A 16,922-nucleotide genomic window follows, 5' to 3' on the forward strand; every position below is an offset into this window, starting at 1 on the left:
ACTGATTCTACAAGCCCTGCTGCCGTAGTGGTTATGAGTTAGGCTGTGATCCCCATGGTTAGTGGTTCAAAACCATTCGTAGCTTCTCAGGAAAAAGACTGGATTTCGAAATCCCTTACACAGTAACGGTCTCAGTAACCCACAGGTTGTTGCTATACGAGTCAACATTTTTGGGATAACGGATCTAAAGTGCGTAAACAAAATCTTGCCATCCATGTTTCTAAGGAGCATTCTGGCGGTATTTCTTCTAAGACAGACGGCTTCTTCTGGCAGGCCAGGCTGCTTTACATATTCTTCACTAGTTCTACTCCAGTCTTCCTTCCTCATTGTCCAACTTCCACACGCACACGGGGCAGTTGGCTTGAGTCAAGCGCAACTTGAGTTTCAAAGTGACATGCTTGCTCTTTAATGCTTTCAAGAGGTTGTCTGTTCAACAGATTTTCTCAAAGCTCGGTTTGATTTTTTATTATTGTTTCTGTGTGCATTGATTGTGGCTTCAAGCAAGATAAAATCCTTGACTTGAGGGTTGGTGACTTATTTGGAAGATGATCCCACCAAGAATGAGTGTGGGAGCGGATTAGGAAAAGGGCCAATAAAGTGTGTGACAAAAAGCGGTGTGTTCTGTGACATTAATCAGTTTATTTGCCTCTCATCTCCAAATCCACATTTCATTAGCTGCGATGCAATAATGCATTTGGACCTTCACGTATGTCTCCTGTGTGGTACGCAGAATAGTAAGTTTGGTCAGCTGAGATAGTGGAGGGCCTTGCAGGACAAAAGGAGACCCCCTTCCGGGCTTCACTGTGTTTCTTGCTTGACGTTCCTACAGCACATTCTGTTTTCAGTTCTTGGTGGTCAGCAGCACTCTGTCCTCTTGTGAGTAGCCTGTCCTTGGGATCCAGTGGCGTAGTCTCACAGTAGAGGGCCCCTGGCAGGCCATTGCATCCTGACCAGCTCTCCATGATACTTCCCCACACCGCTCACAGTAGCATGCCACCAGCAGGGCCCTTGTCATCCAGCACACCATCGCTTTGCAGTGATACATCATAGTAAGTGCCTTTGCTGAGATATTTCCTCGTGGAGGGCACCTTGACACCTTGCTAGATAGTTTTACACGTGACTGTAAGGCATGACAATTTTCTTGTGACTTACTTACCCTGACACTACCCAAAGCCATTTTATTGTGGAGTCTGCTGCTGTGGTACTTCAGTGAATTTCTCTGTGAGCCACATTAGGCTTTCTTGCGAAAGGTCCAGACACTAGAGGTGGAAGGATGTCTTCTTCTTGTTGTGCTCTATTATAGTTTGGAAAAAAAAAAAACTCACCACACCAGCCTACCCTGACACCATTGCTGAAGACAAAGCGGGTGCATAAGCAAATGCGGTGAAGAAAGCTGCCGGTGCCTGTCTGTCAAAAGACATAGAATCTGGGGTTCTATAAGCTGGAAGATAAACAAGGGGCCATCTAACTGAGAAGCAACAAAGTCCACATGGAAGAAGCACAACAGCCTATTTGATCACAAGGTGTCGAAGGGATCAGATATCAGACAGACATCAAAGACCCCCGAAAAAAATCATAGCATTGTGAATGAGGGGGAGTATGGAGTAGAGACCCAGGGCCCATCTGTGGGAAATCGGACATCCCCTTGCAGAAGGACTGTGGGGAGGAGACGAGCCAGTCAGGGTGCAGTGTAGCAATGATGAAACATACAATTTTCCTCTAGTTCTTGAGTGCTTCCTCCCCCCACCCACTATCATGATCCCAATTCTACCTTACATATCCGGCTGGACAGGAGAATGTACACTGGCACAGATAGGAGCTGGAAATACAGGGAATCCAGGACAGCTGAACCCCTCAGGACCAGTGGTGAGAGTGGTGATACCAGGGTAAAGGAGGGAAGGAGAAAGGGGGAACAGATTACAAGGATCTACATATAACCTCCTCCCTGGGGGACAGACAGCAGCAAAGTGGGTGAGGGGAGATGTCAGATGGTGTAGGATATGACAAAATAATAATTTATAAATTATCAAGGGTTCATGGGGGATAGGGGAGCAGAGAAGGAGGGGAAAAAAGAGGAACTGATACCAAGGACTCAAGTAGAAAGCAGGTGTTTTGACAATGATGATGGTAGCATATGTACAAATGTGCTTGACACAATTGATGTATGTATGTATGGTGATGAGTTTTATGAGCTTCCAATAAAATGATAAAAAAAAACCCCACAAAAAACCTATTGCTGTCTGATAGGTCCTGACTGATTGTCACCCTATAAGATAGGGCAGAACTGCTCCATAGGGTTTCTGACACAGTAAATCTTTGTGTGTGTAGGCAGCCTCATCTTTCTCCTGTGTTGAGGTTGGTGGGCTTGAACTGCCAACCTTGAAGTTAGCAGCTCAATGCTTAGTGCATTGTTGTCACCATAACTTGTATGTGATCTTATATGTGATAAATGCTTATTTCTACAAATCCCATATTAACAAATCCTAAATCACTTCAGTATTCAGTTAATATACATTTTAATATTGATCATTTCATTTTGAAGTTATGATATCATATTTTTATCTCCCATTAGACCTATATTGATACAAGCCCCCTGAGTGATGAGAGTTAGACAAGTACCTTAATGAATAATTTATTTAAATGGATAGATTAATTCACCTTAAATAATTTAAATATGTAGATTAATTCATTTAAAATAATATTTTTTCTGAGCATAGTAAATTTTATCTAGGTGTCAGTAACAGGATATTTATAAATATTTATAACCATTTGAATATTAAAGGATATACTTCTAAATAACTCATTGATGGAAGAAAAATCATAATAGAATCATAAATTGATAATTGAAATATGGCATGTCAATATTTATGAAATAAAAGTAAATTATTCCTCTGACTAAAACTCAGAGAATTACATGTATAATTAGAAAATTCTGAGAAAACAGAACTGCTGAGATCAATTTGGTAAGTATTCATCCACAGAAACTAAGAATCATGAAATGAAACAAAAGAAAGTAGAAAGCCTTTCTTTATAAAAACGGTCTCTGCTTTAAAGAGCAAAAGCCAATGACATATTAAGCAAATATGCAATTGAGAAAATCAACAATTTAAAATATGCTGTTTTAAAAAGGTTAACAAAATCGATAAACCCTTAATACAACTGATTTAAAAAGGTGAGGAGAGGCAACGTATTATCAGGAATAAAATAAACAGTTGTCATCAAGTCCATTCCTACCCCTGGAGACCCCACGTATGTCTGAGTAGAAGTGTGCCCAATGAGAGGTTCATTGGTTAATGTTTCACATATAGACTGCAAGGCCTTTCTCCCCAAATCCTTGAACTTCCAGCCTTTCAGTTGGTAACTGAGCAGCTAACTGTTTGTACTACCTTGCTACTCCTGTATCAGGAATAAAAGAATGGGCATTAATATGGATCATATGATTATTATAAGTAATTATTATATATTACTTTATGTCAATAAATTTGAAATAATTTTTAAATACATATATTGCTTTAAAATCTTGTATTAGTCTGGGTACTTTATAGAAAAAAATCCACAGAAACGCATGTATAAGAGAGACTTTTATATAAAGGTTAAGTGTGTATCAAGAAAACATCCCAAGCCAGTGCTTCCCAAGTCCACAAGTACAACATTAACCCATTAACCCATATGTCCAACACCAATCCACAAAGTCCTTCTCCATCTCGCAAACAGACACAGTGATGCTGACTGCAGGAGGAAAGCTGTCACTGAATGTGTAAAATCTCGGCGCTGGCGGGGGTCTCCACATGGGTGTTCCAGCACCCAGGGCTGCATCAGGGTAGGTTCATGTGACTTCTCCTTAGGGATGCCTTGTAGGAAGTGAGCCTTGCCAGCTGAAGCAGGGAACCGGTTAAGGCAGCTGCACCCTGGTCCAACCATCACACAGCAAGAGACCCGAGAACTGGAAAGGCAAGGCTCACTGAGCCATTTATCCCTCTGCCCTTCAATTAACCCCACATGTGTTTATTGGCCAGGTTGGCACAATAAACTAATTAACTCAATCCACCCCATACCAACTTGGCAACTGTATATCATTCTTTAGCCTCAAAATTGCAATTAAGGAACCCTATAATCCTGTGAATTTTCCCCCTACCTATGAAAGTTTTTAAAGCAACCACTTCATGCCTTTATCGCCCAATTTTGGGTATCCAATTTATACACTGCCCACTTACATCAACCCAGTTCTCTGAGAAGACAATTATATTTTTCAACACAAAGAGTCTTTTTTCCAGTTGTGAATTCTGTATCCATAAGCAAAGTCAAATCTGGACAGGCCATCCATAAAGTCAGCAACAATATGCACCAGTTCACAGGCTCAGAAATCTCCACCGCGTTGGGTTCTGGTCAACTCAATGTGGGCTGCCTCACTCAGCCTCCGCAGGGTGTCCATTGTTCGCCTTGCCTTTAGACCATGGGCTCTCACCAATATTCAACAAGCTTAGCCCCCTCGTGCTAGGTCATGAACTGTAGACCAGTGAACCCGCTCTTGTCTTCTCTTTTTCCTGTAAACCAAGTCCACAGGTGTCAGTGGCCAAACTCAACCCGTCTCTTTATTGCTGCATTTCTCCCACTTCCATTCAACAAGTGGATCCAGGTGGTCACCTAGCAAGCACTTCAGCCTGCTCACAGGCTTCCTTTAACATTTAGTCCCAGAGAGGAGTTTTCTTCATGGTTCCAGATTTTTTTCAGTTTCTGACAAAGACTACTGGTTCCTGAGCACTCCAAAACACTGGGCGGGGCATATCTTTCTTTGCAGATGTGGCTTAAACACATCTAAAGGTCAAATTGTAATGGTTGAAAGCAAGTGGGTTTACAAACTTTCCGATTTTCCCAGAAAACAACCAAATAAACAGTGTGGCTTTATCTGACCTCTGGCCAGACAAAGAAGAAAAATTACCATGAGGAAGAAGTCAAACAAACATCTACTCTCCATTTTATGATCTGTTTCCCCAGTACTATAATGTGTTAGTTTGGGTACTTTAAAGAAACAAATCCACAGAAACTCATGTATAAGAGAGTTTTATATAAAGGTTAAGTGTGCATCCAGAAAACATCCCAACCCAGTGTTGCCCGAGCCCACAAGTCCAATATTAACCCATTAACCCATATGTCCAACACCAGTCCACAAAGTCCTCTTCCATCTCACAAAGCAGACACAATGATGCCTCAACTACCCTAAACTGATACAAAATGCAGGAAATTATGGCAAATCTGTAATATATATATATATATGTAAGTATCTACTTATATGCTGTAATCAATAACAAACTCATAAAGAAAACAAAACTCCATGACCTGATGGTTCCTATAAGATTTTCCCAGATGTATCAGGCAGTACATCAGTCTAAACAAACCCACCAGAGAGTGAAAACTGGGAATTCTTCTCAATTCACTTGATAATCCCAGTAAACACTGATAACAAATCTAACAAAAATATTATAAGAAAGGAAAACTACTAGTCAATATATCTCACATACACCATTGCAAAAGTACCAGAAGATAACATATTAAATACATAATGTATAAAAAGCATAATATGAAACAAAGCGGGATTGGCGACCAGGTAGCTGAATAGTAAGAGTCTGGTGAGTGAAATATCCCCCTGGGACAGCACCCCAGTCCTACCCCACGTATTTGTCCGGAGCAGGGGTCTAGGTCAATGAGGACCGGACTAGTGGGACATCTCTGGCCACTAAGCTGCCGTGAGCTCACTGGCGACCGGCTTAGGCTCCATCCCCAAACGGACGCCAGCCCAGAGCCACTTGCCTGCCCTGCCTAGACAGGCGCAGCAGGTCACGCTCCCCTACTCCAGCGGCCCACTCCCCACTCCCCATACGCGGATCTCCACTGGGAGAGAAGCTTTCCTCTCCCGCAGTTCCCCTCTCCCCGCAGGGCAGCGATCTGCCCTCGGGCCCACGTCCCTCCCTCCATTCATCCAAGCTCAGGGGAGCGGACCCGCGGGTTGTCTGGCGACACCCACGGGGGACCATCCACCCGCACCGCTGCCACGGACCTCTCCACCTGCCCTCCGTGCGCTGGCCTCCCACCCCCACCCGCCCCCGCCAGCCCCTGGCAGCCTAGCGCCAGCTCCACTCCTGGCGGGGACCCTGCGCTGAGCACTTCCCGCCAACAGGAGCCATAGCCCAACCCGCGCCTGTCCTGGACCCTGAGCTTCCGCGGAGCGCCGCGCCCCGCACTGCTGAGTCTGCCCACCAAGGGCCCCCCCCTGCGCAAGGCACAAGAGTAGGTGCCCTCCCCAGGGTGCTGAGGGGACCCCGGCAGCCGCGATTCTGAGCCTGAGCAGAAGAAGGGCGCCATTGCCCCCTGCGGTTTCGCGCCAAGCCTCCTTTGCCGGCGCCATTACCCCCCGCGGTTTCGCGCCAAAAGGGCGGAGAGCGAACACCATTGTTCCCTGCAGTGTCCCAGCTGCCTGTGCAGCTATCCAAGGCCCCCCCCCCCCCCCCCCCCCCGCGCCCGCTCACAGCCCGGGCAGATCAAACACTCGACCTGCAGTGGAGCCTGGGTCTCGACTTTGCAGTCCCTGAGGAGCCATCAGTGAGCTCCAGCCAGCTCTCACCACCTGGGGTCCTGTTGGGTCCCCAGTGCCACCCCTAAGCCTGCCGCAGCCTGCCCCAGACACCCCAGGAGAAGGCACAGTGGCCTGAGCCTCCACACAATAAGGTTACTCCTGTCTCCCAGAAGCATGGGGCCTATTAAAGGATCAAGGAAAAATCAACAGACCACATCACTCCCAACAAAAAAATCAGAAAAACGAGGCACTTTAACAGACCTAACGTCACTCATAGAAGAAACAGATATAGATCAGCCACAAAAGGAAATCTTCAGAACTCTGCTTGCAGTAATACAGGAGCTAAGAGAAGCAAACCAAAATAAGGATGCAACGATAGAAGGGATGAAATGCACAATAGAGGGGATGAAGTCCACAATAGAGGGGATGAATACTATCCACCAAAAGGAACTGCAGAAACTAACAGAGGAGGTAGCAGAGGCCACACAAAAGGTCACAGAAGCTATATCTAGGCTTGAGGAGGCTGAGAACCGTATCAGTGAACTCGAGGACGCTCAAACCAAACGAAGCAAGCGAGAAAAACAATCAGATAGGAAAATTAAAGAAACAGAAGACAGCCTGAGATCAATGACAGATGCTATGAAGAGGAATAATATTCGAATAATCGGTCTACCGGAACACAACATAACACACAAATCGACCGCCAAGATAGCAAAGGAATTCCTGGAAGAAAATTTCCCCAACCTAACAAAGGAGAATCCGACTCTCATACAGGAAGCAGAGAGGACGCCGGCTAAGCTAAACACCAAGAAGAACACGCCAAGGCATATAATTGTAAAATTATCCAACTTAGAGGAAAAAGAGAAAATTCTTCGAGCATCAAGAGAAAGGAAGACAGTCACATACAAAGGAGCGCAGGTAAGGGTATGCTCAGACTTATCAGCTGAAACCATGAAGAGGAGGAGAGAATGGAGCAGCATCTTCCAAATTCTGAAAGATAAAAATGCCTCCCCCAGAATCCTATACCCTGCCAAGTTATCCATTAAGATAGAGGGTAAGATAAGGGTCTTCCAGGACAAGGAAGAACTCAAAAAATATACTGCAAGTCACCCGACCCTGCAGAACATACTGGCTGACTCACTATGGCCAGAAGATCAAGCTCCAACTAGAACCTCCAGGAGACCACCATATAGCCCATCTCCATCTAGAAGCCAACATGCCAGCAACACGTACCAGGACAACACGGTCTCAGATGGAAAAGAGGACAGGATAGAAACCCTCCACTCAAACGCAGTACACTGATATGAAGGAAGATAGGCAAAGACCCAAAACACAAAACAGAATATGGCAACCATGAAGCCAGAGATTGTAATAATCACTTTGAATACAAATGGGCTCAATTCATATGTTAAAAGAAAGAGGCTGGAGGATTGGATTAGAAAACATAACCCATCAATCTGCTGCCTGCAAGAGACACACCTTAAGCAAGCAGACAAGCATATGCTGAGAATAAAGGGCTGGAAGAAAGTTTACCAAGCAAATGGTAACTCCAGGAAGGCAGGAGTGGCTATCTTAATCTCCGACAAAATGGATCTCAAGATCCAAAACATAAAAAGAGACAAAGAGGGACATTACATAATGCTCAAAGGCTCAGTAAACCAGGAAGCAATAAGCATACTGAATATTTACGCACCTAATAATGGTGCGGCAAATTTCGTCAAACAAACTATTAAAAAAATGACAGAAGAAATCACGGAAACAACAATAATAGTGGGGGACTTCAACACTCCACTATCAGAGAAAGACAGGTCACAGGGAAAGAAGCTCAGCAAAGAGGCCAGAGAGCTAAACAATGTAATTAGGCAACAGGGCCTGATAGACATCTATAGAGCCTTTCATCCAAAAGCAAAAGGTTTCACATTCTTCTCCAATCCACACGGATCTTTCTCAAGAATAGATCACATGCTGGGGCACAAGGCCAGCCTGAGTAAATTCAAACACATAGATATTATCCAGACGTCTTTCTCAGACCACCATGCCATAAAGCTGGAGATTAATAGGAGGGCACCCAGAAAAGCAAGGGTCACCAATTGGAGAATAAACAACGATCTCCTGCGACATGAATGGGTTAAGGTCCAGATCAGAGAGGATATCAGGAAATTTCTAGAAACTAATGAGAACGAGCATACAACATATCAAAACTTATGGGACACTGCAAAGGCAGTTATCAGAGGTAGCTTGATATCACTGAATGCATACATGAAAAAAGAAGAAAGGCGTATGACAGATATGTTAACACAAAACCTCCAACAACTAGAACAGAGTCAACAGAACTACCCCTCCAATAGCAAGAGAAAAGAAATAATAAAAATCAGGGCGGAGTTAAACCAGTGGGAAGACAAAAGAACAATGCAAAGGATTAACGCAACTAGAAGCTGGTTTTATGAACGAATTAATAAAATTGACACTCCCCTGGCAAAGCTTACCAAAGATAGAAAGGAACAATCATCAATAGCCAGGATAAGAGATGAATCGGGGGCAATAACAACAGACCCCAATGAGATAAAAAGGATAATCACAAAGTACTATGAAGGTTTGTATTCTAATGAATTCAGAAACCTGGAAGACATGGATAAATATTTAGAAAAACAATCTATCCCTAGATTATCTGAGACAGAGATCAAGAACCTCAACAAACCCATAGCGAAGGAAGAAATAGAGAGTGTCATCAAAAACCTACCAAGGAAAAAGGCCCCAGGGCCAGATGGCTACACAGCAGAATTTTACCAAACATTCAGGGAAGAGCTGACACCGATCCTCCACAAAGTATTCCAGAACATAGAAAAGAACGGCAAGCTCCCAAACTCATTTTACGAAGCCAGCATTACTTTGATACCCAAACAGGGAAAAGACCCCACAGGTGTAGAGAATTATAGACCAATATCTCTAATGAACATAGATGCAAAAATCCTTAACAAAATATTGGCCAATAGAATACAAAGGAACATCAAACATATCATTCACCACGACCAAGTAGGATTCATCCCAGCGATGCAGGGATGGTTTAACACCCGAAAATCCATCAATATCATACACCACATCGAGAAGAAAAAGGATAAAAACCATATGATAATATCCATAGATGCAGAAAAAGCATTTGACAACATCCAGCATCCATTCCTAATCAAAACACTCATGAAGATAGGATTGGAAGGTAAGTTCCTCAAGCTCATACAAGCTATCTATGAAAGACCAACAGCCAACATCATAGTCAATGGAGAAAAGACAAGAACAATACCACTGAAAAAGGGTACAAGACAAGGATGCCCCCTGTCCCCTCTTCTATTCAATATCGTTTTGGAGGTTCTGGCTAACAACATAAGACAGCGGAAGGACATCAAAGGGATCCAGTTGGGAGAGGAGGAGGTGAAACTATCGTTATTTGCAGATGACATGATCCTATACATTGAAGACCCCCAAAACTCCACAGTTGGAATACTTACAGCAATAGAGGAATACGGAAGGGTAGCAGGATACAAGATCAATAAACAGAAGTCGGTAGGGTTTCTATACACATCGGACAGGGCCATGGAAGAGGCGATTAAGAGGGAAGTACCCTTCACAGTAGCCAAGAACAAACTGAAATACCTAGGAATATACTTAACAAAAAATACTAAAGACCTATATAAGCATAATTATAAAACCCTATTACAGGAAACCAAAAGTGACCTTCACAAATGGATGAAGCTCCCCTGCTCATGGTTAGGTAGGCTGAACATAGTAAAGATGACAGTTCTTCCTAAAGCACTCTACAAGTTCAATGCTATACCAATCCAATTACCATCAACCTTCTTCAAAGAATTGGAAAAACTGACCACCAACTTCATATGGAGAGGGAAGAAACCCAGAATTAGCAGAGAACTCCTCAAGAAGAAGGACACAATTGGAGGACTCGCCCTGCCTGATTTCAATGCCTACTACACAGCTACAGTGGTCAAAACAGCATGGTACTGGCACAATGATAGACACTCAGACCAGTGGAAAAGAATAGAAAGCCCAGGAGTAAAATCATCAGCATATAGACAACTGATCTTCGACAAGGGCCCCAAAAACGTCAAGTGGGAAGCAGATGCCCTCTTTAATAAGTGGTGCTGGAAACAATGGATATCCACATGTAGAAAGTTGAAACAAGACGTCTACCTCACCCCATGCACAAGAATACACTCAAGGTGGATCACAGATCTAGAAGTCAAACCCCAAACCATCAGGACCATTAAGGAAGGAATCGGGACTAATCTCAGAGCACTGGCCCAGGGAGCACATAGGCTCACTGCAACAGGGAAGGGGACACACACAGGTGATCTGGAAATCGACAAATGGGATCTAATAAGAATAAAACACCTGTGCACCTCGAAAGACTTTGCCAAGAGGGTGACAAGGCAACCCACAGACTGGGAGAAGATTTTTAGTAATGACACGTCAGACAAAGGGCTCATTACTAAAATCTACAACACCATCATGACCTGCAAAAAGAGGAAAACAGTTAACCCCCTAAGGAAGTGGGCAAAAGAAATGAGAAGAACTTTCACTAGAGAGGAGATCAATATGGCCAATAAATATATGAGAAAGTGCTCGAAGTCCCTTGCCATAAGAGAAATGCAAATCAAAACAACCATGAGATACCACCTAATACCCCTGAGGCTAGCCCAGATCAGTAAATCAGAGAGCAACAAGTGTTGGAGGGGCTGTGGTGAAATAGGAACCCTCCTCCACTGCTGGTGGTCGTGCAGATTTGTACAGACACTGTGGAAAGCAATCTGGCGATACCTAAAGAAAATGGAAATCGATCTACCCTACGACCCAGCCATCCCTCTACTGGGCATATACCCGGTTGAAGCAGCAAATAAAACACGACCAGTCATATGCGCTCCAATGTTTATTGCGGCACAATTCACAATAGCAAAGACTTGGAAACAGCCTAAGTTTCCATCGATAGACGAGTGGATTAGCAAACTTTGGCACATACACACAATGGAGTATTATGCAGCATTGAAAAGCACCGATGAGCACATGAAACACGTTATTTCATGGGAAGAGCTGGAAGGAATTATGCTAAGCGAGGTAAGCCAGTCCCAAAGGGACAGGTACAACATGAGTCCCCTGAGGTAAGTACAATCAGCATGACAGAAATGGGGCATTAATCCACCCAAGGGGAGGGTATTGTTTATATCTCCACAGGGAAAGTGGGACCAGACTTCAACCCAGTGTCGCAAGGTGTGAATGCATTATCCCGGCGTGGAGGACGGAACCGGTGGAGAGGTCTGGGAGGCAGGCCCCAGCACCATAAATTAAGTGTATTCCTGCCCCTCCCCCGAAAAGAACTTGTTCCAAAGGACGACATTGACCCTGCAGCTATGGGAGATGGTCATATTTGACCAGAGCACACGGGAGCAGATGAAGGGGCAGGAGGAGAGAGTGGAGCACAGCCTGGCCCACCAGGCCGTGATGATGATGTTCCTGAGTAGAGCAGCCAGTCCACAGAGAGAACAACATGGCTGGCCCTACTATGAGACATGATGCCCCTCAGTGACTAAGGGCGATACAGGGGACAGCACCGGAGACACAGTGTGGGAATTGCACCTGACCTGATCCCACCACACCGAGGCAATGCACTGGGGGAGTGCAGCGGAACAGCAAGGGAATGGAGTGGCAAGGTCCCCAGGGAATGCTGAAAGTGGACTTTGGGGCCAGGGCGTGGTGCCCCAACAGTCTGGACTGGAAAACGCTCCTAAGGGCCAGCAAAGATCCCTGAACTAACTACAAGCTTTTCTCTTGTGAACTGTTTTGTTCTGTTCTTTTTCAGTGGTTTGTTTAGGTTGTTTTGTTGTCCGGTTATATACTGTTGCTTTGTGTTCCTCTGTCTAGTTTTCGTGCATGTTAGTGACTCCACAGGTCTGTCTGAATAGGACAGGCTGGATGAACTATCTGGAGGAAAAACAACGGGACCGACAGTTCCGGGGGGACTTGGGGTGGGGGGTAGGGGGGGTAAGGAAGTGGTGTTAACAAACCCAGGGACAAGGGAAAAACATGGGACCCCAAAGGGTAGAGAAGGGGGAGTGGCAGGCCTGGTGGGAAATGATCAAGGGTAAGGTTGCTTAGAGAAGAGGTATACTCTAGCCCAGGTGGCAATGAAGCATGGTAGTAGGGCAGGAGGAAGGTCAAGGGAGATGGAGGAAAGAGCTAGGAGTCAAAGGGCATTCATGGAGGTCTAGACAAAGACATGTACATGCAAATATATATAGGAGGTTGGGGAAATAGATCTTTGTGTCTATATTTATAGGTCAAGTATTAAGGTGGTGGAAGGACCTTGGGCCTCTACTCAAACACTCCCTCTATGCATGAATACCTTCTTTTATTAAATTGGAACTCTATGATGCTCACTCTCCCGACACAACAGCTGGAGCCAACATGGGTGAACAAGTAAATGTGGTGAAGAAAGCTGATGGTGCCCGGCTATCAAAAGAGATAGTGACTGGGGTCTTAAAGGCTTGAAGATAAACAAGTGGCCATCTAGCTCAGAAGCAACAAAGTCCACATGGAAGAACACACCAGCCTGTGTGATCGAGTGGTCCCAAAGGGATCAGTTACCAGGCATCAAAGAACAAAAAATCATATCATTGACTGCACACCTCCATGATAGGATCGCTGAAGACAAATGGGTGCATAAGCAAATGTGGTGAAGAAAGCTGATGGTGCCCGGCTATCAAAAGAGATAGTGTCTGGGGTCTTAAAGGCTTGAAGGTGAACAAGCGGCCATCTCGCTCAGAAACAAATAAGCCCACATGGAAGAAGCACACCGGCCAGTGCGATCACGAGGTGCCCAAGGGACCAGGTATAAGGCATCATGCAAAAAAAAAAAAAATAAGTGTGTGTATGTATGTGTATTTATGTGTATATGTATATATGTATGTGTATATATATATTATATTAAATGAGGGGGGAAGTGCAGAGTGGAGACCCAAGGCCCAAGTGTCAGCCAATGGAGATCCCCTCATAGAGGGGCTTAGGAGAGGAGATGGGTTAATTAGGGTGTGAGGTAGTATCGATGAAGAACACAGCTTTCCCCCAGATCCTGGATGCTTCCTCCCCCCAACTACCATGATCCGAATTCTACCTTACAGGGCTGGATAGGACAGAGGCTGTACACTGGTACATAGGAGGGTTGGAGATACAGGGAATCCAGGGTGGATGATACCTCCAGGACCAAGGGAGTGAGGGACGATGCTGGGAGAGTGGAGGGTGAGTGGGTTGGAAAGGGGGAACTGATTACAAGGAGCCACATGTGACCTCTTCCCTGGGAGAGGGACAGCAGAGAAGGGGGGAAGGGAGACCCCGAATAGGGCAAGATATGACAAAATAACGAGGTATAAATTACCAAGGGCATATGAGGGAGGGGGGAAAAGGGAGGGAGGGGGGAAAAAAGGAGGACCTGATGCATGGGGCTTAGGTGAAGAGCAAATGCCTTGAGAGTGATTGGGACAGGGAGTGTATGGGTGTGCTTTGTACAATTGATGTATGTATATGTATGGATTGTGGTAAGAGTTGTTGGAGTCCCTAATAAAATGTAAAAGAAGAAAAAAAAAAAAAGAAAATGATTAGGGCAAAATATGTACAGATGTGCTTTATACAATTGATGTATGTCTATGTATGGATTGTGATAAGTGTTGTATGAGCCCCTAATAAAATGTTTAAAAAAAAAAAAAAAAAAAAAAAGCATAATATATTGTAACCAAGTAAGTTAATTCCAGGAATTTAGGATTGATTTAGTTCTTGAAACTCAATATATGTACATTATATTAACAAAATGTAGCACAAACCCCTATGATTATCTCAAACAATGTAACACACGGTTTGATAACTCTTAAAAAACTAGGTAGAGAGGAAACTTAATTTATTCTGCCAAGGGAATCTACAAAAGCTTCTTAACTAACATTCTACTCAATGTTGACATTTTCATCACTTATCTCTTGAAATGAGGAAGCATCAAACCAATAATGCCTGCTATAAAGATTTATAGTCAATATTGTATACACCAAAATGAAAAATATCAAGAAAATATATGAATTATAAAGCATATTGCAATAAAGCTAAATAAAGCTGTGCAGACCTGTATACTAATGTTTTAGGTATTGCAAGTATTAAAGAGGATTAAAATAAATTGAGACATATTTATATTCATTGATTAGAAAATTCAGTTTTCTCCAAATGGGCATGAAGATTTAACTTCTTTTTTTTTTTATGAGAGGGGGAGGAAGGGAGGAAGGGAGGGAGAGAGAGAGGGAGAGGGAGAGAGAGAGAGAGAGAGGGAGAGAGAGAGAGGGAGAGGGAGAGGGAGGGAAAGGGAGGGGGAGAGAGAGAGAGGGAGGGAGGGAGGGAGGGAGGGGTGGGAGGGAGAGGGAGAGAGGGAGGGAGGGAGCAGATTTAACTTCTTAATCTTAACTAATATTTAGGCAAATTTTATTTTTGGGAATTTGCCTAGTAGTGTAGTGGTGGTGAGTTAGCTTGCGTTCTGCAAGGTCAGCAGTTTGAAACCACCAGCTGCTCCTCTGGAGAAACATGGGGTGGGGTGGGGTGTGGTGGTGTCCAGCGTGGAGAGTAAAGTTACAATCTCAAAAACCAGCAGGGGCAGTTCTAATCTGTCCTACAGGCTTGCTAAGAGTTGGCATCAACTGCATGGGAGTGACTGAATGAGTGACACTTTAAAATTTTCTATAGAATACAGAAGACCTAAAATAGCTTAGGCAACTTTAATGACTAACAAAACTACAGAACTTAAAACAACCAAATATCAAGTCTTGGTGTCAACCTGGAATATGCAAGATGGGTCGCTGCTGCAAAGACAAAGAGACCAACAGAAAGGAATCTGTGGCCATCACTGTTGGGCGTCATCATGTCAGTTCTGACAAAGACAGGTGCCGTGTTCCACAGAACCAAACACTGCCCCATCCTGGGCCATCCTCCCAAGCATTGCTGTATTTGAGCCCACTGTTGGAGCCATTGTGTCAATCCATTTCATTGAGGGTCTTCTACTTTTGCACAACAGAATACAGAACTCAGAAATAAACCCACATGCACACAACACCTCATTGAAAACAAAGGTGCCACTTCAGTATAACGAGAAAATGATGGTATTTTAATGAACCAGTCCTAGATCAATTGGATATACATTTGGAAAAAAATAATCTTACCCCTACCCCAGAAAAGGCAAGATTTAATTCAAACTGTAACACCTACCTAAATACATAAAACAAGCAAACAGACAACAATGGAACTTTGGAAGAAAACATAGGAGAATATCTTTATTACATTAGAGTAGGTAAAGTTTTTTTTAATGATATGCAGAAAGTGCTAACTTTGAAATGAAATCTTGATAAATGAGAACTTTTGTTTATCAAAAGACAATATTAAAACAACAATCTCACACACACACACACACACACGTGAAGACTTCTCACAAGAGATCCAAGTTGCCCATAGCATAAGGCATAGTGTTCAACATCATTAGTCACCAGGGGAGGGTAATAAAGACCATTTTGAGACTTCACTACATATCCCTCAGAATAACAATAGCTTATATTAAAACAACTGACAATAATAACTACAGGGGAGGGTAAAGTACATCCTTTTCTTGTGGGATGACTGATACAGAGCTTGCCGTGGGTTGGCAGTTTCTTTTAAAAGTGGGTAGATAGATGGATGAGACAGTTTTTTTAAAAAAGTAATTTATATTTATATACACACCCAATGTTCTCTCTCTCTATATATATGTACCCATTTATGTGCATCTCTATATATGCATACATTATTGTTCATGAGTGCCAACGAGTGAGATTCCTGAGTCCAATAATATGAAACAGTGCCTTGTCCTGTGCCATCTTCCTGAGTGTTTGAGCCTATTTATAGCCACAGTGACGGTCTTCCACTTTCTGACTGATGCTCTACTTTACCAACGATGTTGTCCTTCTCCAGGGAATTGTCCCTTCTGATAACGTCAAAAGTTCGAGAGGATGTCTCCCTTCTTGCTTTGAAGAATATTTTGACTGTACTTCTTCTAGGACAGATTTTTTTTTTTGCTCTTCTGGAATTTCATAGTATTTTCAGCATTCTTTACCAACACAATAATCCAAAACATCTATCTTACGGTTTATAGCTCCATCATGAATGTGTATTAGTGAATGGTTATAGAACTGTTATTCAGAATAACCTTAATCTGAAGACTTTCCAAATGTATTCAATAGTAGAATGGATGAATATTTTGTAGTGTATTCATACAATGGTTTATTAAACAGAA

Source organism: Tenrec ecaudatus, chromosome 7, assembly GCF_050624435.1.
Source record: "Tenrec ecaudatus isolate mTenEca1 chromosome 7, mTenEca1.hap1, whole genome shotgun sequence".
Classification (NCBI taxonomy): domain Eukaryota; kingdom Metazoa; phylum Chordata; class Mammalia; order Afrosoricida; family Tenrecidae; genus Tenrec; species Tenrec ecaudatus.